We start from the raw sequence: 27033 nt of genomic DNA on the forward strand, positions 1-27033 counted from the left end.
TTAGCCCTGACTCTGGTGCGATGGACCCTGTCCAGCAGTATGGGGGAGTCATCCGGCAGCGTGAGGATAAAGTGGAAGAGGTCACTCACATAATTATCTAGTTCTGCCTCCGGAATGAATGTTGGGATGCCATGGAGGCGTATATTGTTGCGTCGGGAGCGATTTTCTGCGCCTTCCTGTTTGAGTTCCAGGGAGTCACATCTGGCTTCTAACATGGCCAGTCTGTCTGCTCCTTTTTCGATCTCATATCCATGCTCACAGACAGATGTTTCGACTTCTGCTGTTCTGGTTTCCAGCTCTCCCACTCTTCCTTCCAGGCGCTTGATAGTGCTTTTCATTTCTTCCGTGCCCTTTTGAAACTCCTTGGTTAGAGCTGACAGGAGGTCTTGTAGGTCCGATTTGGTGACCGATTGATTCGGGGCTTCCTGATGCGAGTCTGTTTGTGCATTTTCACCTACTTCCGGGGGTCCTGTCTTCTAGGTCTGTCTGGTGTGCGAGTAGCTAATAGGGTCGCAATATCACCTTGCTTTGTCCCCTTTTTGGCCATGGCGGGGGACGTGGAGACATTCCGGCCGTCGTGCTATGTTTTGGGAGAGCTGAGGGGAGGGGTCTCCTTGCTCGTGGGCGACAAATTGCTTATTACACTTTTGATAAGTGCCTCCGAGGGCCGCGCTCTCCGGCTCTGACCGGCTGCTCCTGGCTGCGGGGTTGTCTATGATGGTCAGCGTTAATGATGCAGGCGCTGCACGAACTCTGGGGCGGCACGACTTAAGGCGTTAGGGCGCATTTGCTTGTTGCTAGGACCAGGGCCTTTCGGGCATGGGGCCTGGTTGCTCGCTGTTTTACGTGGCCCTGGGGACTTGGGAAGGGATTTGCGGCAGTGTTTCCGGTGCTACCTAGAAAAGGCTCTCACAGTCCACAGTGAAGTTGCTGAGTTCTAATCTCCCGGATTCGAGCCCCTCTGAATCCTCCCCCACGGGTGGGCATATGTTGATTTTATAAATCGTGGTGGCTATGCCCCTGCGGGGTGGAAAGACGCTGCGCTGGCAACTGCGCTACTGCTGCGACGTACCTCTCCCACTTCCTTTAGTTTCTTTGGCGCTTTCACTTAGTGGATCCCACATAAAGTGAGCCTCTGGGCTGCTGCAGTCCATTATCATGAGAGGAGTTGCTTTACCAATGCGGCCTTCTTCGTGGCTGCCAGGACTTTAAGGGCCAGGGACCCACACCACTCCGGGCTGATGTGTGGCGTAATCGCCGGTCCCTTGGATGATTGCTGTTAATGTGGGCTGCTCCAACTAGGCGGTCCTCGATTGCTTTGCTCTATCTTTCCGTGCTAACCACCAGCCAGGTGCTGAGTCTGCTCCCCCAGAGGCCCGATCGAGTGAGGTGTGCCCCTTCTCCAGTGTTGTGTCTCCTGTTGCGGGAATGTGGCGAGCCTTTAAGCGCCGGTCCTGGGCTCCAGCTGCTGGTTTTGCAGAGAGTTCCGATGCCGGCGCCGGGCCGACCACCGTGAGCACACTCTGTGTGCTTGCCCGCGGCAGGACTCCTCATGGCTCCACCGGTGGGAGCCGGGGTTCGGTGATGGGCCGGCCTCCTAACCCACGTGGATGGGGGCCAGGGGTTCAGGGCTGCCTCCACTCCCCCTGCGTCGCTCCGCCCACAGCTCGGGCGCTGCTACAGCTCGCCAACCGCTGCGAGCCGCTCCGTGGAGGGGGGCGAGAAGTTTCCAGTCGGCAGGCACCGGGCAAACCAGGCCAGCTCCCCGCAGGGCGTCAGTCTCCCCCGATGGGTAGGTGTAGGGGGGGCGGCTCGCATGCTGCTGCTACCTCCGGGCGCGACCTGCTCCCCGTGCCTTCCTCAGTGCTGGGCTACCAGACTGCTACCAGGTGCGTAGTATGGTGGAAGCCGCCAGTTTGGCTGCCGTCGCACCCGGTGGTGATTCAGGCGCGGAGATCTCCAGGTCTCAGGTGCCGACAAGCGTTGGCTGTAAGCCTGGAAGTGTTTTTGTGCTGGGGAGTGGCATGCGAGTGACATGGATGGATGACAAGTGTGACAAGACAGGCAATACAGAAATGACAGTTGCAAGAGTGAGGAGACTGACGACCAGGATGTGAGGTGGAAAAAACTTTGGCCACAAGCTTTATTTTTGTACCAGCCATGGTGCGAAAGAAAAACCAACCATAACATCACATAAGGAATAACAATAAAAATATTTTGGGGACAGAGGGAACAGGTGAGCAGGGGGCCCTAATCCCAATTAGGGGCCGCTCGAGGCTGCTCCCCGCCGCCATTCATATGAAAGCTTGTGACAATTGTTTGGCCACAGCGTGTGAGCTGTGACATGTTCGTAATTGTTTGTCTTTGGAGCAGGTTCATCCTGCTTTCTCTTGTCCTTTCCATGTGAGGTGGGGAGGTGTGCGCTTGTGTGCCTTTATTGATGTCCAACCTGACCGGGTTTAGCACTTGCACCCTCTCTTGCCCACAGGGTGATTTCCGCTGAAGTTATGGCTCTTGATCCGTATTTCTTGATAGAACAAAAAACCCCGCGTTGTGAAGCCTTTCACTTGATCATCCGCGGGATGTGTTCTTAGAGCCATTTTTATTTTTGGGTTGTGTGTTCTGTACTTTTCCATGGATGGAGGCGTTTTAGCCTCTTGGTCCACTCTTGGAGATGAATTTGGCATTTATTACCACATTATCCACTTGAGTTTTTGAAGCCCCCACGCTCCGTTTGCGGGCTAGTTGTTTCATCGGGGGTGGGTTCTCGGAGCCTTACTAGGGTCTTCCCTGCTCCTGATCCCCTTGTGCCACGGGACCCCTTCCGCGCATTAGGCTGCTTGTTTTTACAGCCGGGGTGGGTTCCAAGAGCATTACTGGGTTTTACCCCGCTCCCGATCCACTTGCCTTGTGAAACCCCTTCAGCGCTTAAAGCTGCTTGTTTTTACAGCCGGGGTGGGTTCAAAGAGCCTTACTAGGTTTCTTCCCCCGCTCCCGATCCACTTGCGTTATGAGACCCCCTCGGCGAGCTGGAAAAGGGGGTTCAAAAAGAGAGCCTTACTAGGATTTTCCCCTGCTCTCAAACCACTTGTGTGAAAACCCCTTCCGTGCTTGTGTTGTACTATTCCGCCACTGGGGTGGGTTCTAAGGGCATAGCTGGGAATTTCCCCTGCCCACGATCCACTTGCGTACCCCAGTGCGCTTATCCTGCATAGAAAAATGCGAGGGGGTGGGTTCCGGAGCCTTACTAGAAACTTACCCTGCTCCTGATCCACTTGTGGTGAGACCCCCCCTTCTGCAAGCATGGGGGTGGATACTTGAGGCATACTAGTACAAGCTTCTGCTCAAGTTCCTCTCTCCTTTTCAGTTTTGTAAAACCCTTAGAGCTCCCACCTGTATTGATGTTCTCTGGTGGATTCTGAGCGCCTGGGTCTTCTATAACTGTCTTTTCCTAGAATATTAACTAATAGATACAAGACCCCCCGGTATTTTAGAAGGAGGCCCTTCTTGGAGTTGAATTTTTATGTTTATTTTATAAAGTGAGGCGTTTTAGCCTACCCTAATAATATGATTGTGTTCCATCTTCTATCTGGCCCTCGATATTCCTTTCCCTACAGTTTTTGCAGGGTGGGAGGGATGGTTTTTTAGACCTGCAGCCGTCCTGCTGCTGTTCGTGGCTGACGGGGAGGAAGAATGAGAAGGGCCACCTTGCCCCAGCCAGATAAAGGCAAAATTCGGCCTGGGGCAAGGCGGCCCTTTCTTTGAACTTCAAAAGGCCCCCGCCCAGCATCCGCAGGCTGGGAAGGGGGGCCTTTGAAGTATGGAGGGCAAGGTGACAAGGGGCAGTGACTACCGGTTGTCACCTGCCCCTCTCACCTCACCCTCCTGTCGTGGAGACGCGCTGTCTGGGTTCCCATTGTTACGGGACCCAGCAGCCCGACCCCACCATGTGCATGCTAAGTGGGGCAGCGCCAAACAGGCGCTGCCCCACGGGACTTCACACAAATCCCCCACCTCCCAGCTTACGTCCCCGGGCCTCCCATCCGGGTGGGCCCGGGTGTATTAGCTTTAAATGTGCCGCATCACTTTAATTTACAGGTACCATCCTTAAATGCTGTCGGGGTGCACAATCACCGGGGCATTTCTCGTGGATGCGTGGCATCAGCCGGGAGCTCTTAAGGAGCCACAACGACCGCTATGGCGCCAAGCCACGCCCCCCCCAAATATCAGAAAAAAGACATCTTCAATCATTATTAAAACTGCAAACTCATATTCCATCAGGGGTCTTACCCAACGTTGCCGCGCAGCGGATTTGTGCACCCCCGCTTCAAAAAAGGTCAGAAACCTAGCGTGCATGGGAAACTAATCTTAAACTTGCATCCCAAAATTAAAATAAAGCTGCAATTTTAAATGCAGCTTTTTTCAAATCCTTTTGATACTGTAAATTGAAAGTCATTACCAAATGAAACTGTTCCCAGGTTCGGCAGTGGCATGGTGTTTCAGTTTTGGTGTAGCGGAGATATTTGTGTTCTGTGCATCCAATGTCTGTACCAAGTGCACAATTTTCCGATGGGTACATCATGAAATGCTCCTGTGGGGTCTTGCATCTGAAATATTGCAATATTTGATGCGATTGCCAGCAGAGCGGTTTGTAAATCCAACAGCTATTGATTAAATCCCTTCTGAAATTTGTCATGTAAAATGCACCATGTTAAGTTATTTCAAAACAAAAATCTTCTGGGGGAACCTCATCAACCCCCTCTACCTGTTTCAGGCTGGCCACATCTCTCGCTTGAACTAATGTTGGGAAAAACAATTATGCCACACCACTTCAAAAATCCACCAGTGACCGACCACTCGACTCCCGTTCCTGTTTATTTTCAAAAGCCCATCCAAGCAGACTGCACAAAGTGCATTTGAATCCAAATCACACCTGCAGACTGATTTCGCTGCTATATATCACAAATGTATGCCTTATCATAGGAGCCCCTTACTCTTGCACCTGTGGCGATAACCCACTCACCTTATGTGTATTTATTTATTTTTATTTTTTTTTTTTTTTTTGCGCTCCACCTTATGTGTATTTCTATCCAAGATCTACTTCTTCCCACACCCTGTGTAGCAAGCAGAATGGCACGGAGTTCGACAGGGATGTCCTTTTTGGAACATGTGGCCCGGACGAGGAACCGCTTTTCTGTGACAACTTCTATTTTATATTGGAGCCCTGGTTAATCATTTGCATTGAGCGAGTAGAAACATTTGCACACGCACATCATTGGCTCCTACACAAGAGTCAAGAATGACCCACAACCTAGAATATGTGGGCTATCATTGGTGCAGCAATGGTTCCTCGGTTTCAGGGGCTGTGCGTATTCAATGGTATGTAGCGTCTGCACCATGTGAGAGTGCATTCTGGGACACTGAGCCAACTGGCGGGTACTTGCCGCAGAGTGCCTTTTTGAGCATGGTCTTATGTTGGGCCTCTCTGTGCCTAAAGAGGCAGAGAAAGCTCTGTGGGCAACTAGACCCGCAGTTACATCTATAGTGTTTGCAGAACCATGCATTCAGAGACAGGTGGAACTGAGGCAGCGTCTATTTTAAGTCAAGGCCATCATCATGAATTATTTATGCTGGTTTCACCATAATTACCTATATTGCTCTATTTGGTAAACGTATCTAGAGCTACAAAGGGTTAAAGGAATTTAAGGCGTCAGAGATCTCTGCCTTTCGTCACTTTCGGGCACTAGGAGAATGGAACATTTGCTACAAATCTTCCAAGAAAGCAGCCATGACTCACCATTGTCTGGGAAACTTAGCAAAGAAGCAAAAGGAAACGCTGCGCTGAGTCAAGCGTTGCTGTGCAGGTCTGTTTCCATGGCAACAACAGTGAAAGAATGTAAAACGGCAGGATTATTTAGCCATCTTAATCTATTTACACAATACCCAACACATTATCTTGCAGCCACTTCATGTTTGGTGCCAGCACCGTCAGATCTGGCATCAGACAGATGTATGCCATGGCGTAAAACAGCCAAGTAGAAATCCCTCGATCACTTCTTTCACATCACATACTCTGCAAAAGCAGAGAGCCCGGCACTAGCTTTGTTAAAAAGACAGCACACAACCTGCGTTTGCATGTGATGTGAAAACTGAAGATTCCAATGGTGTCATCACTACTTTCCCAGTGGCGCCCACTTCCCCCCTCCCCCATGTTTCCAGGGGACAGCAGCCGTGCCCTGATCCTAACCTTGGGGGCGGCTATATGAGATAGAAGCAAATGGGGGGGTGGGAGTAACCCACAGGGGAATTTCATGACATCATCGGACGAGACATGGTATCCCCTTTTCATTTTGAGGATCCCCCCTTCCATTCCCAATGCCTTTATGGCATACTGTTATAGCTCTCCTAATTCCCTCTTCAAAGCTGCTGAAAATAACTCTTCAACTCTGCGTACAAGTCATCATACTGACCATGTAAAACTACTGAGAACACCTTTCTACACTCTGCCTACAAGTGATCACAAACTGACTTCCCTTGTTCTAAGGCTAGAAGTACTGGCACACGGAAGCGGAACCAAGTTATGAAAATCAGTGAAGGCCCAATACATATCCACGCTCTAGTTCTTGTGAGTGCATATTGGCCAGCGGGACATTTAAACAGGAAAGCCAGGGGAGAGAAAGGAGCTGGCTGAAGAGGTCGAATCCTCTTGGTGCTGACCGAGGAACTGCTGGCCGAATGCGAGGTCTGTGGAGCAAACGGCTCACAGGAAAAACCGAGGGAGGCAGACTGCAGAGATCGGTACCCTGGGGGAACACCAAATGATGGAGGATGGCCTCCTGGTGTGCAGCTGTACCGACGAGCAGCCTTTGAGTTGTTGGAGCCCAGGGCAGTGCAGCATAGGCAAGTGAGAGTCGGGGGAAGGATAGGAACCACTAAGCAAAGGCGGCGAGCCTGAAGAAAGGAAGCACATCGCCAATGAGCCGCTGCAGGTTCAGCATGGGAGAAGCAATTCGCGCTACAGCATATTGTTGAGTCCACCTGAAAGTGGGGATACTGGGGCATTTCGGTAAAGGGACCGACAGGAAACAGAAGTAAATGAAGCAAATAAGAAAGAACAAACAGTGCCATATTACTTAATGAAACAGAGCAGAATACATATAAGAACTTGTCACGTTTGCAAGTGTACACAATACGCATATGAGAAAGCCCTGACCGGAGAGTATACAATTTTTCTAAATTAGTCGGGTAACCCGAAAACTAGAGAAGTGTGGTACCAACGCCCACTTTTAGGGTAATATAGACAGTATAAACGCAAAAGGCGATTTGTCATTAAGAAGAGCCTAGACATACAACACAGTTACAAAAAAACATTGTATTGATTACATGATACAAAAAATTCAAACACAAAAAAATAAATCACAATTATCTAAATCATAAAAACACATTTTCATACACAATTTTATAAGTGTCCAAACTTCCAACTACTACCAAAAAAGGAGATCCTACAATCTAAAATAGGACTGTGATTTAATTCCCTATTTATTTTATTTTAAAATGTTTTTATTGTCATTTCAAACTTACATCAGGCATAATCAAAATAAGAATAGTTTCTTCTAAGAGGCGGCGGAAAGGGGAAAACAATGACAATTACTAACATAACTAACACACAACAAAGGTTATAACAAGTGCATGTCTGCTGCTGGAGTCAGTTTGGAGGCGAAGTAGGGTAGGTGTGTCACCCACCGTAGAGAGGGGCTGCAACTGTTGAGTGAGGCGAGACAGCTCCTCTTGGGGTTTGTTTCCAAGACAACTTTATGGGTAGGGTGGCATGTTCACGGGGGTTTGTCAGATGGGTGGAACATGTCCCGTAGGAGAGATTTCCAGGCTTCATAGGTCATGATCGGACTGTTTCCGGTCTTGATTATTCCTTCCCCCCCCCATAACCTAGTTTCCGTCTCTGACCAGTGTTCCAGTTTGAGCCATTTGGCATAGCGGGGGCCGGTTGATGTTTTCCATGTCATGGCGATTGCCCTTTTGGCCAGTATGCAAGCCATGTCCACAAGTTTGATAGTATGCCTGATCTTGCTTATCCGTGGGTATGATTGTAAAGGACCAGTGGGGGGTGGCTGTACTTCTGCTCTCTATATGGTAGAAGAGAGGCACAGAGGACCCCAGCCAAGACTCTCTATTACGGTAGCAATGGACGAGCAATCAAGGCCTAGCTTCTCAGGAGGTGATGCGGGCTGGTTCTTAAGTACAGTGTAGTCCCCAAGCCCCCACAAAGGAATGTCCACACACTGTATTGGTTAGAACACAATCTTTATATAATCAATATTCAAGGTTATGTACACTTATCATAATAACTCACTTTGTACTTAGGAAAATCAACAATGGCAAATATATACAATTCTAAAGTGGTACCACCCTTTGTATTGGATCTCATTAAAGTGCATCAACAATACTGTAACAATGTCACACAGATCAATAGAGTAAAACCAGCAATAGAGAGAGGAGAGAAAACAAGATGTTTGAGCAATGGGCAGAATACTGGCCCCTACCACTAGACACAGTTCTGTGTGGAGATCCCCCCACCTGGGCAACCTGTAAAATAAAGATATAGCACAAGCCCAGTCCATATATTGTTCTGCAAGTCTTATTCCTTCCTATAATGTTTTTACCCCCCCCAATGTACCTGGTGGAGTCGAGTTCTTCGAAGAGGCGTCGACAGATCCTTCTTGAGCGACCCCCTTTCAAGCGGGAGTCATGGATCGTCGACAAGCGTCGAGGAACTCGGCGTTCGGCGTCGGGGAATCGACGGCCCTTCTTGAATGCCTTCCCTTTCAAGCGGGAGACACGGGGCGTCGAACGTCCGACAACAAACAGTGTAGAACGGCGTCGATGAGGCGGCAGCTTCCATCCAAGCGGTGCTCCTCGACGACGGAGCGTTGGCGTCCTGCATGGCAGAGGCGTGCGGGGCACCTCGACGACAATTGTTCTGGACCGCAAAGATTCGTGAGGACGGGGGCCCAGCAAGGGCGTCGAGTCGTTCGAGTCTTTGTAGTCTTCGGGTGGCGGGAAACCCACCGGCAGGTTTCTCCTCGGCGCGTTGGTCGTCCTCGACTTTCTCCGGCAGGATAAAGCGGTCGACGGTGCGTACGAGGGAGTCCTTCGATTCAAATGTTCTTAGGCAAGGAGCGGACGGCTCCGGTCGTCGGCGGCACGGCGTCAAGCGGTTCCCACGGCTGGGCAACAACTTCGATGGGCCTCCAGCGGTTACACAGACCTGCGAACCCTGGTCGACGGCAATGGACTTCGACGGCGGCGATGTCCGGGTGCTTCACTTCGATCTCCCCGGCGGTCCCGTCTCGGGTCGGCAGCCTTTCGAGGGTCTGACTTACAGGGCGCTTCGGCGAAGATGGAGCGGTGCTCGATGGTCCCTCGGAGCACGGGAAGAGGGCGCCTTACCAGGTCCTCTCTCGGGTCAGTCTTCGACGATTTCGGCAGCCTTCGGATCGGTCGAAGCAAATGCAACAGCAAGTCTTCTTCTTCCAGCTGGACGTCGAGGATCAGCAGTTCCAGTTACTCTTAGAGTGGAGACTCAGCTCCAGAACGCTTCTGAACAATTACCACTAATTATTAGTGGTGAGAGGTCCCCAGATATACTATTCTGTCTCTCATCCACACTGCTGGCACACACTCAGCAGCCAATCATACAGAAGGGCATTCATGCAGTCAGTCAGCCAATCAGGGACACAGTGCATTCAGGCCACACTCCTCCCTTTCAGACACTTACAACAAGGAATGTGGATTGGGACAAGTACCCAGCCATTCAACACTACACACTGCATTCAGGCCAGTTTCGGGCAGGGCTGTCTCAGTCTTTGTCTCTCATGCCAGAAACCGGACACCCACAACAAGGAGGGTATATTGGTCATACACTCCATTCACCCAGGTCCCACCCACAGGAGGTACCCACAACATACAGTCACTGGGAAGGCTCCAGTCAGTCTAGCTGGGCCTTCACAACAACACCATATATGGAACTTCCACCCAACAGCCAGTCAGGGGGAAGGGACAGAGTCAGGGCTTCCCAGGACTTTGAGAAAACAAGGTAACAGGCAATAGAAAGCAAGAGGCCACAGGGGCCATCTTGTTTCCTATCAGGAATCAACCGATCCAAATGGCAGGGCCTGGGTATCCCAAAATGGAGGACACCAAGAGCACCTGTCAAATTCAGCATGGAGCTGCCACCAGCACATACCCTGCTCTGTGGGCCACCCACAGGTCCCCTAAAACATACACTAGGGGCACAGGGTTGTACCCCTACCCATGGGTGCCATAAGGGTATCCCATGGGTCTGTTCACCAAACCAAAAGAGAGCTGCACTGCCAGGAGTCCCACATGGACTCCGGGGCAGAAAACATGACAGAACACACGATAAAAAGCAGTAAAGGACAAGGATTCAGAGGCCCTGTCCCTCTGATGCATTTCCAGCATCACAATGATCCCTGAAACCACTCCTTAGGTGTCCATTCGTAGCGGATCAGGCCCTCCCTCCTGCATGCTGGTTCGATTTTGGTCCAGAAATGCTGCATCTTTGAGCAGCTCCAGAACATGTGCGCCATACCTGCGTCCTCAGAGTTGCACCGGGGGCATAGCGGGGCCAGGGGTCTGCTGAATTTCGCAATTCTGCTGGCGGTCATGTATGTTCTGTGGAGAACATTTAATTGAATGAATCTAAATCTTGCATTTCTAGACACTTCTCTGGGGTATTGTAGGATTCTTCCCCATTCCTGTTCCGTGATGCTTACACCCAGGTCAGTCTCACAGGAGTCCTTTGGGGCGTTGCTCTTGGGGTTGGGCCTATCTGTGAGCTGGGCGTATATCCGAGAGGTTGGTTTCCAGTTATCCCCCAGATTGTGTAGCAGGGTCAGGGTCGGGTTTGGTTCGGGCTCCTCCGGCCATACACTCCATTTTTGTTTTGCCACTTCTTGGATTTTCCGGTAGCGTAGGAACTGGCCCCTGGGGAGTCAGTCATTCAATACTAGGGAGTCAAACTCCCGGAAGGAGCCTTCTTCGTGCATGTCCCCCCAGCTGTAGATGCCGTGTCTTTCCCATAGGCATATGAGCGCCAATTCGTCCTTGTTGGAGCGGACAGTGGTGTCTCTGGGGAGTAGGGGTTCTCCATCTTTTGCAACTTTAGAGTTCTGTCCCATATTTTTCGGCCCAGCTGAACAAGCAGGGGGGCTTTTGTTGAGCGTTTCCATCGGACCCAGAGAGTTTCTTTCAGTCACACCGGAGCTATTAGTTGGCGTAAGGGGTCTGTCTCTGACGTAGAATCGTCTGCTAGCCGTTAGGCTGCCAGGAAGTATCTCTCCAGATCTGAGAGCTGGACTCCATCTGCCCTATATGGTAGCGTTAGCGTGCCGAGGGCGTGCTTGTGTCTGGAGATTTCCCAAACCAGGTCTTTCAGGAGTGTGCTCAATTGTCAAAAGAAGGTGGCCGGTAGGTAGTAATGGACACTTTGGAAGAAGTACAGGAAGCGTGGAAGTACTATCATTTTGGCGATAGCCACTCTGCCTATCATCGACAAAGGGAGTCTGGTCCAGAAGCTCATTGATTTTTGGAGATTCTGTACTGCCACCAGGGTGTTTCCACCGTGTGTCTGCTCAGGGGTCAGGGGGGCAAATGTTGATACCTAGGTATCTAAATGTGTGTGGTTCCCATTTTAACCCAACCTCTGGAAGTGCTGATATGTGGGTCCCAGCCAACCCCACCAGTGGGAATATACGGGATTTCTCTGGGTTCAATGATATCCCTGATACTCTTGCAAAGTTTCTTAGTACCTCCAGAATTGTAGGTATGTTAAGTTGAGGGTCTCATAAGTAGAGTAAGTCGTCATCCGCATATAGCGAGATCACGTGGGATAGGCCCCCAATGTTTAAGCCTGCATTCCTGATAAATATGGCCAGCAGTTCTAGCCCAAGGATATACAACATTGGGGAAAGGGGAGATCCCTGCCTGGTGCCCCTCTGAATGTCCCATGGCGCCGACACCATCCTCCCGGTTTTCACCCTGGCCCTTGGTGTTTTGTACAGAATTTCGACCCAGCGGATAAAGTAACCGCCCAGGCCGAATTGTTTCAAGGTAGCCAGGAGCCACTCCCAGTATATGGAGTCAAACGCTTTGATGGCGTCTAAGGAGACTGCAGCATAAGGTACTTGTGAGCCTGTTTGTGCTATGATATGCTGTAGTCTGCGTTGGTTTGCTGCTGTGCTACAGCCGATGACAGACCTGTTTCAATCCCCATGTACTAGTGACCCAATAACTCTTGATAATCTGTTGGCTAATATGGTGGTGAGGATTTTTGTATCGTAGTTAAGGATGGCTATTGGTCTGTAGGAGCCACATTCAATGATTGGTTTTCCAGGTTTAGGTATGGGGATCACCAGGGTCTTGTTCATACTGCTTGGTAGCACCCCCGTATCGAAAGCTTCTTTGTAGACTTCGTTTAGGATAGGAGTTAATTCAACAGCGAAGGTTTTGTAGAACTCTGGGGGTAGCCCATCGCTCCCAGGTGTTTTGCATGTGGACAGGGCCCTAATCGTCTCCTATATGTCCTCCTTTGTGAGCTCTTGGTTCAGTGTTTCCCTCTGGGTCTCTTCGAGCGTGGGAAGGCCTATTTCTTCTAGCGTATCGTAAATGTTTTCCTGGGGAATAGTGGACTTGTGGCTGTATAGGTGGGAGTAAAAGCTTCTGAATGCCTCCTTGATCTCGGTTTGTGAACCGTGTGTGGTACCTGACTGATCCTGGATTTCGAGGTTTGGGGTTCTCGGGTACTCCTTTTTGCACAGCCACGAAAGTAGCCTACCAGGTTTGTCCCCCTCCTAGTGGGCACTGGTGGTTTTTGTAATATCGTCAAATTTGGCCAATCTGGTCCAGGCCTCTTGGCAGTCCTTTCTCGCCGTGGACCTTTCCTCCTCGAGTTCTTTCGATTTGTTTGATTTAATTCCCTATAACTGTCTAAACAAATGTCCACATCAGAGATACACCTGATATTTGGATATCAACTTTGCAAACCGTGAAACAATGGATGCTTAAACCCCAACATGTTTCTGTCAAAAACACTATGCTTGACATTCTTCAGAGGTGATGAAACTCAATAGTATCTCCTTAACTGATTAGTATCCATTACACTTCAAATATGGATAGCAACCGTTCTTCTATCGTATTCTTGACACATATTAACACTCTCACAATCTGCACTGCTTTAATAAAAAAAACTAAAAATAAAACCAATATATCCACAATTACATATAAGCACCAATATAAATGAATATGTACAATTTCCTATTGATCCCACCTAATGTGTAAATCCTACCCACACCTCTAATGCATCCGCCATACCTGTAATTAATCAACAATCAGGATGATCATAGATGTTATCAATAAGATGACACCATGAATGTGTCGCTTCCAAAGGCCATGGTCATCTACATTCTACACAGTTATCCATATTTCTGTGAAACAAGATAAGGAAACGACTCATTATGTGCCGACCTTAACTACTCCATATCATTGGTCATACGGTACTAGTCAGTCTCCGTGTCCATTCCAGCAAAACCCATCTGACATCCGTGCCCTGCACCTCTATAACTCCTATGGTGACAGTATATTCATCACCGAAATGTACAACAACCCGTGAACAGACCTACCAGCACTAGACCATCACCTAAGTGCAACAAGGTGCCACATCCCAACAAAGACAGCATAATCAGCACTCATCAACCCAATGAGTCTAACTGCTCACCTAGAGTAACAAATTCGATAGACTTGTTTGCTAGCCAATGGTGGAAAAAAAGACTGAATACACTAGTATAGCCGGTCCCAATGGCTCATGATGTACTTCACTCTGTCCTCAAGAGTCTACAGGAGAGGAGAAATTATTGCCCATATAAAACTCAATACAAAAAGCTCACAACTTTCCTTTGAGATTCGAGATACCAAAACATGCACAATTCTAATATGACCCCTGTTACTTAAGAAGGCGGGATAAACAGTGTGCACCACTTACCTACACACTGTTGGCATAGCCGCATATTCCATAGACTCCAACAACATGCAGGGAGGCAAAACAAGGAGACTGCCTGTCACCCGCTTCTTAATAATTCACACACTGAGCCGCGATGGTATGAGCTCCGTCAATGACCTACACCATGTTGTCTCTCCAGGCCACACCTATTGCCTCTGAGCTACGTGGAGCTGCATCTACCACAACCCTGGATCACATGATATACTTCACATCCACTGAGGACTGGCATTTCACTTCTTATTGAGGCTGTCATGACAACTCTATTCTAGCTCGAAACCTGTATCCCTTCATGGGCCACAATTGCCTCCCGCTTCTCGCAAGGGCCCAGAGCTGTACTGACATGCACTACTGTTGACATCAAGTGTGTTAAGGAGACGTGTTAGCAAATGCAACTCTATACCTAAACCAACATAAGGCACATGATATTACATGCTGTAAATCCGCCCCTATAAGGGAATAGTTTCTTACCTGTAACTCCATTTCTCCAGCATTGGTATCTTTCATGGATTCACATGCTTAGAATATTCCCCGTCGTCAGGCTGGGAATCCTCGGTAAGTTATATAGACATTTTCCATAGGAAAAATTCGACACTTGTGTCCTATCTACGTCGTTTTGGGCCGTGCACGCCGGCGCCACTAGGACGTAGGGGTATATATAGATCCAACCCCCGTGGCTCCCTCAGATTTCAGCCCCCAAAGTAGTATGGGGGGGGGATCTCTGGTTTGCATGCTCAGGGGAGGCCGGCGGGCGCATGTGAATCCATGGAAGATACCAATGCTGGAGAAATGGAGTTACAGGTAAGAAACTATTACCTTCTCCAGCATTGGATCTTTCATGGATTCACATGCTTAGAATAGATTGTATAGCAGTATCCCCCAACACTGGAGGCGTGTATGCAAACCAATATCACAACAAGCACAGTGCCCACTTACTATTGCAACACATTACATTATAGCATGTTAACTGTAAAAGACATGACACTTTAAAGCATAGTTGCCGAAGGATGCAACCCCACTTGGGGCTTACCTTATTAGAACAGGTGACGTAGTACTGCCATCCCCATCTGTGTATCTTCAGCATGTTGCTGTGCGAGACAGTAATGTCGGGTAAACGTATGTGGTACCGACCAGGAAGCCGCCTGGCAGATATCCCCCAGAGGAATTCCGGACCACAAAGCCGTCGACGACGATGTAGATCTCGTTGAATGGGCCCTTGGACTCTTGTCTAGTGGCTTTCCGGCCTGGAATGACAATAAGAAATGGCCGAAGACACCCATATGGATAGTCCTTGTTTTGAAATCGCTTTACCCCTAGCCGCAGGACCATAAGCTACGAAGAGTTGTCTCGTGTCTCTGAAGCTTTGAGTGCGATGGAGATAAAATTTCAAAGCTCTTTTCACGTCCAAAGTATGGAGAGTCTTCTCTGCCTCTGAAGACGGTGTTGGAAAGAATGTAGGCAACACTATAGCCGCGTGTTTATGGAACATGGAAGGTACTTTAGGTATGAAATGCGGGTTAGTGGCCAGCACGACTTTATTACTGAAAAACCTCAAATACGGAGGGTCGATCACTAGAGCTTGTATTTCCGACAGGTGACGAGCAGAAGTAATGGCCACCAGGAAAGCCAATTTCCAAGACAAACATTTTAATGATGTCGATGACATTGGTTGAAAAGGGGGTTTCATCAGGGCTACCAGGACCAGGTTTAGACTCCAGATCGGAAGAAACTTCTTCTTGGGAGGAAAGGTTCGAAACAACCCTTTAAGGAAGTGTTTAACTAGGCGGTCACTGAACAGTGGAGTGGAATGTCTCTTCCGAGTAGATCTCGAGATGGCAGCTACATGCACCTTTATAGATGAAACAGATAATCCGTTATTTGCCAGGAGCAACAAGTATGGTAGGAGTTGTTCCGGTGTGATCGCCCGCGGGACCAGCCCTGGTTGACCTGCGCACCATATGCAGAACCTTTTCCATTTGTATGTGTATGAAGTGTTCGTGGAAGGTGCCCTTGCGGCTTGCAAAATATGACGGCAATCCGCTGGAATTGCTAACACGCCAAACTCGGCGAAATCCGGAGCCAGGCCGTCAGACTGAGGTTGTCCGGGTCGTGATGCCAAACGGTCCCTTTCTCCTGAGACAGAAGGTTGGGGATCTTCTGGAACCTCATTGGTTCTGCCGCTGAGAGGTGAAGTAGATCGGAGAACCACACTTGTCTGGCCCAATACAGAGCCACCAGGATCACCCGACAAGGATATCTGTGGATCCATTGCAGAGTCCGACGGATGAGAGGGAATGGGGGGGAAGGCATACAGAAACTTGCCCGTCCACGGAAGGAGGAGAACGTGTCCCCTAGCGAGTCTTGTTGTGGCCACCTGCTCGCGTATTGGGAGCATTTCTTGTTGTCTCTCGTCGCAAAGAGATCGAGGGCCGGATGACCCCATTCCGCGAAGACACAGTGCAGTTGCTGATCATTCAGTTCCCATTCGTGTAGATAATTCATCTCTCTGCTGAGAGCGTCTGCTTGCACATTTTTTACTCCTGGTAAGTGGAACGCCAACAGATGTATCTCCTGGAGCAAGTTCCTCCCTGCTTCCGTAGATAAAACATGGTTGTCGTGTTGTCTGTCATGATTCTCACCACTGAGCCCTTTATCTGTGGCAGAAAGGATTTTAGGGCCCAACGCACACCGCCCCCTCAACTCTAGCAGGTTGATGTGGAGGGAGGACTCTTCCAATGACCAACAACCCTGAACCTGTAAGGAGTCCAGATGAGCTCCCCACCCAGTTAGAGAAGCATCTGTAACCACTGTCTTCTGGAACGCAGGCTCCAGTAAGGGCATTCCCTTCGTTAGGTGTATGGAGATTCTCCACCATTGAAGCGCCTGCACGAACTGGCCTTTGATGGTCAACTTGTCCGACCAACATCCTCGACTCTGTGCCCATCGCTCCGACAAGAATTCCTGAAGAGGCCTCATGAAGAGGCGACAGTTGTCCATCAAGGGTATGCAGGACGACATGGTCCCCAGCAGGGACATGTACCTTCGTACTGATACTCTGTGTCGACCTCCCATTCTGATGCCTTTTGTTAAAGTCTGTGAATCCTTTCGAGGGATGGCTTCACCAGTCCCGACTGTGTGTGGAACTCTGCCCCCAAAAAGACCAAGGTCCTTGAAGGCTTTAACGAGGACTTGTCGAAGTTCACTGCGAAGCCCAAACGTTGCAGGAGGGACAGGGTGGCATCTAGGCTTTCTTGTGCCCTTTCTGGAGACAGTCCCCTCACTAGCCAACCGTCCAAATAAGGGTACACATGGTGACCTTCCTTTCTTAACCAGGCTGCTATTGGAGCCAGACATTTGGTGAACGTCCTGGGGGACGATTTTAGGCTGTACGGGAGGACCTTGAACTGATAGTGGGTTTGTCCGACGACGAACCGCAGAAATCTTGTGCCGTCGATGCATCGGGATATGGAAGTATGAGTCCTGAAGGTCTAGCGACGACAAATAATCTCCGGGTTGTATCGATCGGATCACCCCCTGAAGCATCAGCATTTTGAATTTTATATTCTTGAGCAGTTTGTTGAGCGCTCGTAGATCCAGAATGGGACGCCATTTTCCATTTGGTTTCTTGACGACAACGTACCGGGAGTACCCTCCCTGTCCTTTTTCTGCCATCGGGACCAGTTCTATAGCCCCTTTCAGCAGCATAAGCGCCACCTCCTGCAGTAGTATTTGAAGGTGGGGCTGGGCCGAGAACACCGGTGGAATGTGTGGTGGCTTGCCCTTGAACTGTAGAGAGTGGCCCAGATGAATCGTGTCCAAAACCCATTGGTCTGTTATGCACTCCCACTCGTCGATGCAACAAGACACTCGACTCCCCAGGACGCCCTGAAGCATGTCATTGTTGGTCCTTGGTTTGTTTATCTTTCGTCTAAGGGTAGGCACCCCGCCGTCTGGAGGTTTGGTAACCTCTGCCTCTACGAGAAGATTGGGCCGCACGCCTACAGCCTTGGGACGAGTAGGAGGGTCTGCTGAAAACTTGGTCTCTAGATGACCCAAACCGTGCGTTACCAGAGGCCCCTCTGAAAGGACAAAAGGAACGAAAATTCCTACCACTCTGGAGGGCTCCGAGTGACCGTGCCATGTCAGTATCCTCTTTCATGCCCTTCAAGGCCTCAACTTTTTCACCGAACAGTTGCTCCCCTTCACACGGCATATCCAAGACTTTATATTGCACCTCCGGTCTGAACGTAGTGCACTTGAGCCAGGCTTGTCTACGTAGAACTACGCTGTTATTGATTTGCTTAAAACAGGCTAGGTCGCCGGCAATGTTTATAGCATGGTTGGAGGCCTCCTCTCCTTCCCGCACTAGCAACATTGCAGACTTTCTATGTTCCTCGGGCAAATGCTCCAAGATAGGAGCCAGTTGGTGCCACATTTCCCTGTCATACCTAGACATAATCGCCAAGGAGTTGGCTGCTTTAACTGTAGTCGCGCCGACGGACAGCACCTTCTTGCCGAAAGCGTCCTGTCTCCTGGCCTCTTTGTCTGGAGGGGTCGTGCATTTATGTTGAGACCTGGCCTTTCTCACCGCTGCCGCCGATACCACCGACTCCGGGTGAGACGTCAGGCACTTGGGAGTCGATTCCGGAGCCTTGAACTTCTTCTCCAAATGACCTTTCACTGCTGGTTCAGAGAACGGGTGCCGCATGGTCTTCAGGCCCTCTTGCCAGACATGATCCAAAATCCAAAATCGGGATGGCGAATATGGATTTCCTTCTCTTGCCCATATGATAAAGAAAACAATCCTTTTTCTCCTCTTCAGGGACTAGGCCAAACTCCGAACACGCCTTACTCATCATGGCATGGAATGCACCCACGTCGTCAGGTGGCGATGGCTGTGCCGGGCTTCTCGGAGCTTCCATCTCCGCTTCAGAGTCCCAAGTTGGGTCCTTTGAGGGGGATAGTGAGATGTCTGAACCTGATCCCTCACGGTCAGAGTCTTGTAGTTCTCCTTCTTCTTGCAGGGTAGGGCAATCTTCCGGCGCGTGGGAAGCGGCCGTAATCCTGGTCGCCGAGCGAGGAGCCGGGCCCGGCTCATCGACGAATGGCGCAGACTGTATCCGTGTCGGGGCCCCAGGCTGGGGAATTTGTGTGTCCAAACGCTGTAATAGTTTCTGTAGCGTATTTAGCACCTCCAAGGACAGAACCGCCTGGGGGTTCAGTAATGACGAGGTAGTAGGCATGGAACCCACAACCAAGAGCGACATCGCGCTGGTCGGCTGCAGACCCAGATCGGTTGGGCGCGCGACCGTGCCGCGTTCGTCAGCCGACGAGATGGAGAAAGTCGCCTCTGGTTGAAGCAGGGCCTCTGGCGGGACGGGATCGAAAACCTCTAGTTGCCATCCCATCGACAGGACCGTCGACGATGGTTCCTACCGCAGACATGTGGGAGGAGCCGCCGATGACGCAGGCGTCGACGAGCGGGTCGTCGCCGAAGCCAGTGGCGCAAGGCCTTGAGGTGCTCCCGCCGCTTTTGGGTCCGACTTGCTGGCCGCGGCCGCTCGACTCAAGGTAGATTTATGACGATCTCCTGAGGAGGATTTAGATGGTTCTTTTCTCTCCTTTTTAGATGAGGAGGAAGAAGACGGCCTATGGAAAATGTATATAACTTACCGAGGATTCCCAGCCTGACGACGGGGAATATTCAAAGCATGTGAATCCATGAAAGATCCAATGCTGGAGAATAGTATGAAAAACACAACAAATTAGGGGGCACTGATGGTGCCAACTAGAAATGAAAAGAGGTGGAGTATCAACTACAGTGTAGAGAAGCAGACAGAGGCCTCTTCTCTAGTCCCCAAATCTTCACCACCGTCCTAATGGAGTAGCAGACGAAGGCCTAGTATTGGTAATTCATGCACAAGTTTACGCAACATGTCCATACCACGTTGATTTTACGAAAGATGATATGCACCCAGACAGCATTTCAGGAGACCCCCTCACATTGAGAAAATAGAAGGAAGCTACCAAGAAGGACGCAAATTTCCTAAGCGCTAGGAAGCTGCTATGAGAATCATTGATGAGCTCTAAACAAAAGTTTGACAACAGCAATATGATGTCAAAGAAGATATACAAGCCTAAACCGAATCAATATGAAAATACTTAAGACTGACGGTGTAACAGAAGTACTAGGAGAAACATGTACCAAAAGATCATTTCATGAAAATAAGAAGATGAAGTAAATCGACCAATAACTGTAAATATGCTGTAACGCAAGGTAGATAACACAAATAGAAGCTTGCTAAAGAGAGGTATGTGTATAGTTATATATAACATTTAGGGTGACCATTGGAAGCAAATGGACGACAGGTGTTAAAGAATAAACCCAGGTACCTCAAAAATAGGCATAGGATCGCAAATTGAAGAATTGATGCAGTAGCTGTTTTCATGTGCAGAATAAGGGAGTATGTTGGCCTGAAGTCAAGGAGGCTATTTCGAGAGATGGGCGCCGAGCAAAGAGAGGGGCGAATGAATAGACTACGTGCATGAGACATATGTCTGCTAAGATTAGGAGGGCAAGGACATTTCAGAATGCCAAGTATTGGACAATCAGGAATGCAAAAGCATAAGTGAGGTGGAGCGAGCAAGTCTCTAAGAGGGTAATGGCACCCTGTTTAATTAAATCAAATAGCAGCAATTCAGAGGTTGAAATTGACAAAATGGTTGCCTCCTAACACGTGATGAAGAGCTCAAAACAAAGGCTATTCATTAGAGCTTCAAGTTAAGATAGTTGTGTGCTCACACTCCCTCGAATGTCCCAGAACAGAGATCAGACTATAGGGTAAACTGCAAACGATAAACCTTGGCTAAGGATAAGGTCGATGACATCCGACAAGTTGAAGCAGCTTGAACACCTAGTTTTCGTTCTGTCCACGTGCTGCTAGAAAGTCCAAAGTTAGATAGGGTTGACAACCAATCACAAGGCCTGCCACACACTTTCATATACAATGTTGCAGTTCGTAGCCCACTGCCCTATTCTCTGCTATAATCAGTATGTGACGCATGTAGAAGTAGCTCAGGGTGTATCCTAAAGACAAAGGGCCGCCAATGAGATATTAACACTTAATTTTATAAGTAGATATGGTCCCCTAATCCAATCCCTCCCAGCGTTAGGTTTCGGGGAAATGTCACGTAGGATGACGTCATGAGTGATGTGTGTAAAAGTATATTAACTCTGTGCAAGCAAACTTGGGTGTGAATACCAAGCCATCTACTTTATAGCTGTATTTTTCCCTGCTTTCTTTCACTGAGATTAAAGCAGTATTTTACCATCTTCCTTTGGTCTGTGGTAATTATTGGTAATTCCATCTAGCACACAGAAGACGCTTCAAGGTGCTAGAGCACAACAGGAACCATGTGTGCCTGTCTATGACTTCAGTACAATTAACCACACCACTCCTGCCATCGCCTAGTGACCTGGGTAAAGCCCACTTCTCAGTGGTGCGATTAACCAACTAGGAACACCTGGATATTAGCCATACCTGGGTCACATCCTGCACAGTCGGACCAATATGCTTGCTGGTTTTTAACCCCATATGGGGGGTATTGTTATTCACGCATGCTGACACTCAATGTTCTCATTAAGACATGCCAAATGGCTACCAATCAAGAAAATACGTTTCTGCTCAGCTCGCAGTAGTTTCTTATTAATCGCCACCTGGTTAGGTCCTTTCATTTTCATCAACACCACCCACTGAAAGTCAGTAAAGTCATGGCCCTTGTCCATAAAATGTTTAACCAATAGGGCCGTCTCAACATAATTCATGAGGCAACTCACGTATTCAATGATGCGTACTTTGCATTTGCGATTGGTCTTCCCTACGTACATCTTATCGCATGGACATTTGATCATATAAATAACATTGACAGCGTTGTAATTTGTACATTCCTTCATGGTTCATATCTTCGGTAGACCTAAATCTACAAAAGTGCTGTCATACTTAAATCGCACACCGAACATCCTCCACACCGATGGTGCCCCACAATGGGATTTAACCCCCATACCTCAGTGATAGTCTGTGGTTTGTTCAGTTCTAATTGTACACCCTTATGAATCACTACATTTCTAATATTAGTGGTCTTTTTATAGGGCACGAATGGTTTGGGTCTAGAGTTGTCAAAAGCACAATTGCTTGGTCCTGTATCATGTTTGAATCAAGACGAGTTACCAGCCAATCAAGCAGTAGGTAATCAATGGGATGAGCTGACTCAACTTAAGAAACGACTAGTACATACAGAACTGTATCAAGCAATTATATTCAAGTATTTGAAGGGTAAAGCTCTGCCTCAAGGGCTTATTGTACGTAATGAACCCAAGTTCTTTCTGGACAATGAGAATTTTAAGATCAAATGGAGTTACATATCGAACAAATGTGGTTGTGATTGGCTGGTACTCATCACTGAAACCGCCAAAGAAGTGTCCAAACAGACTGAAATAGATTTGAAAAAAATCGAGGAATACCTTAAAGCACTGTTACCACTAGATGATTTTAAGGACAAATTAGACAAGCATATGAAGATGACTGAATCTAAAATGATACCACCAATGAAAGAATTCATAGACTCAAAAAAGATCTCAATCACTTTACACATAAGAGTTTCCGTTATGTACGTCTAGATTATGTGGTAGGCTCTACGAATTCCATTCCCAATGAACAAATGTAGAGTACAATTCAGAGATGCATCTTTTACTTCAAGTGCTGATAGCTGGGCAGAGGATGCAGAACCCAGTACCTTGCATAATAGGTTCACAAACGCAAGCTATAATGGTCCTGAATTTAACACCAATCGAGGTAGTAGAAGAGGTAGAGGAGGGAACAAATCTCCATCCGAACGCCGTCCTTTTTTGGACGGGGCAACCAGAGACTGGAGTGGCTACACAACCAAATGCAAAGGAGGAGTCAGACAGAGTAGGTGGTAGTAAATCTCGCCCATTATTCCCTGTTCCAGGAAGAAGAGAAAGTATTGACTAAAGGGTTAAGATTCGTTCTGACCAAATAGGATGCCTTTTTGTTCCCCAGCGAGACCTTTCAATTTCTGCACAAAATACACCTAGAAGAGTATTTCAAAGACTCTGACAGTTTTGAAATCAATAACTGCTCTGGGTTGAGAAATCCTTCAACAATGTTTGTCCCCCTATCCATATGCAATCTGCTGAATTGGTTTTGTTTGAGAAGTGCGCTCAGATCTTTACAAATTGGAAACAGTCTATGTCTCAACACACTAAACTGAGCCGTCATGAGGTGAATCTGTTGAACAGATTGGGTTGCAATAGCAGATAAGTGAGGGGCGATAGTGATTATAGATCGTGCAGCATTTATTGAGGAATGTGAGCGCCTACTTGCCGATACTGTAAGTTACTGCAGTCTCCAGATTGAGCCGTCCAACTGACATACAGTGTACAGTTTAATATAGAATGCATAGGAGAATTACCGCCCATTAAGATGAATACATCAGACAGTGAAACAGCCAGCGAGACAGTAACTATAAATCGATTGATTAACCACTCAAAGAAGCATTGTGGTTTAATTTAAAATGTACACTGTACTTTTAATATTGGGTTGACAAAGGATCATGTATGCCTAGAAAAAGCCTGAAGAAGGCGAAACATTGGCACATGCACCAATGAGTAATCGTTGGCATAAAAGTTTTTGGGGCAGATTGTTGTTTGGCTCAGTTTCCTTTGATGCCGAGTACAGCCCTTTATTTTGATGCAAACATTGGTAGACAAGGCACAAAATGGTTAAGGGCATATCGGTTTTTTGGTTTTGTTTCTTTTGAAATAGAAGATACTCTTGATTCAATCAACAGCACCCATGAATATAATGTTGGAAACTGTAGATCCAATTTATTGGGGAAATGTAACTTTTCACCAAGCTCACCTGTGCCCTGGTCCATATAATGAGTCCTTTTGCCTGGGAAAGAAATACGTGGGACAGCAGGTAATTTCACAAATAAGCTTCACGAGCATTAGAAACATTACCCCGGGCAGACAATTTCCTTCAGTCATCTGAATTCAGAGGAATTTAATTTAACAATCTTTTCAACTTTGTGTGATACCGGTTATGCACTGAAGAATGTGTAAAGAGGTGGAAGGATGATAGGATAAGTGATCTGAGGGAGGATCCCAGCAGTAGGGTAATGACTCCAGGGATAGCTGGGCAGGAGCTGCATAACGGAGAAGAACTGGGGTATGCAGAGGCTAAGCCTTGACATTTTATATTTTCGGCCAGGAGCAGCCATGTCAGGAAATCCCAAGAGGAGAGCGGAGGGGTGTATAGAAGGAGATAAAGGGGGACATCGAGAAAGCATTCCGAAGAGTAGATAAGCCTAAGAGAACGACGAGCCTTGCACTGATACCTTCCTGGAAAAGGTATGTGGATTAGGAAGTGAGATGAGGAAAAGAAGTATCAGATAAGAAAATAAGACACTTTAGGTATTTAAAAATTCGAAAATAAATTTGAATGATTCAAGTTGGAAAATAAAAGTTTAAAAAAGCAAAAGTTTGACTTTTTTTCAAAAATATAATGCAACTATTAAACAGGAAGAGTATAAAAAGATAATGTGATTCCAGGGGAAATGGAGGAGTGGAAATGTATTCAATATTAAAAGAAGCTTTTTTAACAAAATAACAAAAGGTGCTGTAGGACACAGTTACAGGAAAAGCGGGATCTACAGTTTGCTGGTGGATGGTGTGTTAACTGAAGGTACCCCTCCATTATGTTGAAATGGGATACAGGACTACGCGGATAGGAACCTGAATTAGAGGAAAGAACTGACAAAGAAGAGGGCGAGGTTGAGGGGTTTGGAGGGCAGAAGGAAAAGTACTTACAAATCACAAACTAATGAAATGCACCAAGAAAACACATTTTCAAAATTACATTTTCAAATTAACTGCACAGCAATGCAAAGCATATTAAAAAAATGTTTTTACAAATTTCATTTTGAAGATTCGATTTGCAAAATTGGGGTTTCAAAACGTACAAACTAAAGACCTATAATCTGATTATTTTCAAGTCTGGATTACACAGAGATCGGGCCCGGAGAGGATATTCTGGGTCAAGTGGTAGACTTAACAGGGGAAGTGATTTTAGGAAAAAGTTAAAGGCTAGGAGGAAGTAATGGGGAAGATCTTTTAATCAAGGACTTTCTAACTGGTTTCTGGTCAGAGTCTGGAAAAGAGATTAGGCTTGGATGGGCCTTGTTATCTGTTATCTCGAAGAGGAAGGTCTTTAAGTCTACGGATGAGGCGCATCACGGTTCTGAAGGACAAGAGTTCCAACATTTGTAAAGCATTTTATGAGAAGGCTTGTGATCAAGTCTGACTTTTTTGAAGAAAAGGATTTATACGCCATATTCCTTAATCCTACTGCTAGCCAAAGTACATGGAATTCTGCAATGGGGAACATCGAAAGACTTCAGAAAAGAGCTCAAGACCCACCTTTTCAAGAAATGATTCTGCCAGTAGTGGTCTCGGTCCCTCCCACCTTCCTCATGCAAGAGCAGGCGATTAACTCTTTCTGGACCTGCCACTTGTTCTGCATTTCATGCAATTATCAGGTCTTCTAATTGTCTCCTTCCTGTTGTAATCATGTATTCACTTAACTGTATTCCTCCATCTACCTTGCCATGCACTTAGCCAATCTGGAATATACCAAGACAGTGAATGATCACACCCCTCTTTCCCTGTCACCCTCCCTCCTCCTTCCTTCCTAGTCCCTCGTGCACTTTATAAAACAAACATGCAACTACTTGTGAATTCGTCTCACAGGCCTTTACCATTGCACTTCAACTGAAATAAAGTGTCCGATAATCAAGTTCATTATTGATACTTTGTAAAAGCTGCTATTGTCTCTCGTTGGTGTAGAAAGTTGAACCTATACTTGGTATCAGGAGCCTTGGCATCGTGGTGGAAGAGATAGCAGCCTGAGGGAGCCAACTCGAAGGCTCATTTGGGGGTTTTTAAAAATGTGTTTACAAGCGTGTCCGTGTGGTGCAAGGTGCCACTGGTAATTACTTCAATGTTTTAAAATAAAATATTTGAGGAAGGCTCTACTTTAAAGCATTGAGGCCATCCACTCGGCTTTCCGCCATCTACTTTATGCAGCCGTGAAAACTCTCCTCTCCAGGGGAGAGCTCTACATGGTCCCTTCACCCATCTGCAGAGTCCCTCCTCGTTTGAGACGCTGAAACATTCAAAACCAACACCTTTGGACCCCCAACCTGGCATATTTCTAGAATGAAAAGCAGCAGAGTTCGTGGTACTAGGAGAGAAGTTTAGATAGTCCATTTATCACACGTATATATCCACTTGGGCCTCTTAGGATAGTGACCTTATGTTCGAGAAGTGGCCTGAACTCTGCCTTCCGCTAAACGCAATGGACGCGCTGCCTGCCTGCCTATCTTGAGTTCAGCTTCAGCAACAAAGGTGCAACACAGTAGTACCTGCTGAACTTACCCGCAACCAGTCAAGCCTGAAGGTAATCATTGGGGGGTTCAGGGGGGGGGGGGTGGTAGGAGGGAGTGCTTTGGGTTAAAGCGCCTGCTCCAGCGATACACGCAAAATCTGCAAGTCACAGCTTCGAATCTGGGCACAGCCAACTCCGCTTTTCATCCTTTGTAGATTGTTAATATGCGTGCCCCAGGTAGTCGAGGAACGTGCTATAATAGCACCAAGAGATAGTTTACTCATCTGTGCTACATAAAAGGTCAATATAGCTGTACACTAACGTATTGTATCGTTTGCATAGCGCCTTCGCCATTCATGATAAATTAATAAATACGTTATTTTGAGGGTGGGGGGAGTATCCTCCGACGTTTTTGGTGATCAATTGTGTAGCATACATGTTTAATTCACACACTGAAAATGAACCCCATGTCATTGC

The 27033-nt window shown here is 47.7% G+C and overlaps 1 protein-coding gene across 16 annotated transcripts in view; it reads right to left on the bottom strand.

Moving 5' to 3' along the window:
- Positions 1-27033, bottom strand: part of PTK2 (protein tyrosine kinase 2) — a 1463565-nt gene that overhangs the window by 1211057 nt on the left and 225475 nt on the right. The window lies entirely within an intron of this gene.

This window comes from Ambystoma mexicanum, chromosome 5q, assembly GCF_040938575.1.
Source record: "Ambystoma mexicanum isolate Mex_15411 chromosome 5q, UKY_AmexF1_1, whole genome shotgun sequence".
Classification (NCBI taxonomy): domain Eukaryota; kingdom Metazoa; phylum Chordata; class Amphibia; order Caudata; family Ambystomatidae; genus Ambystoma; species Ambystoma mexicanum.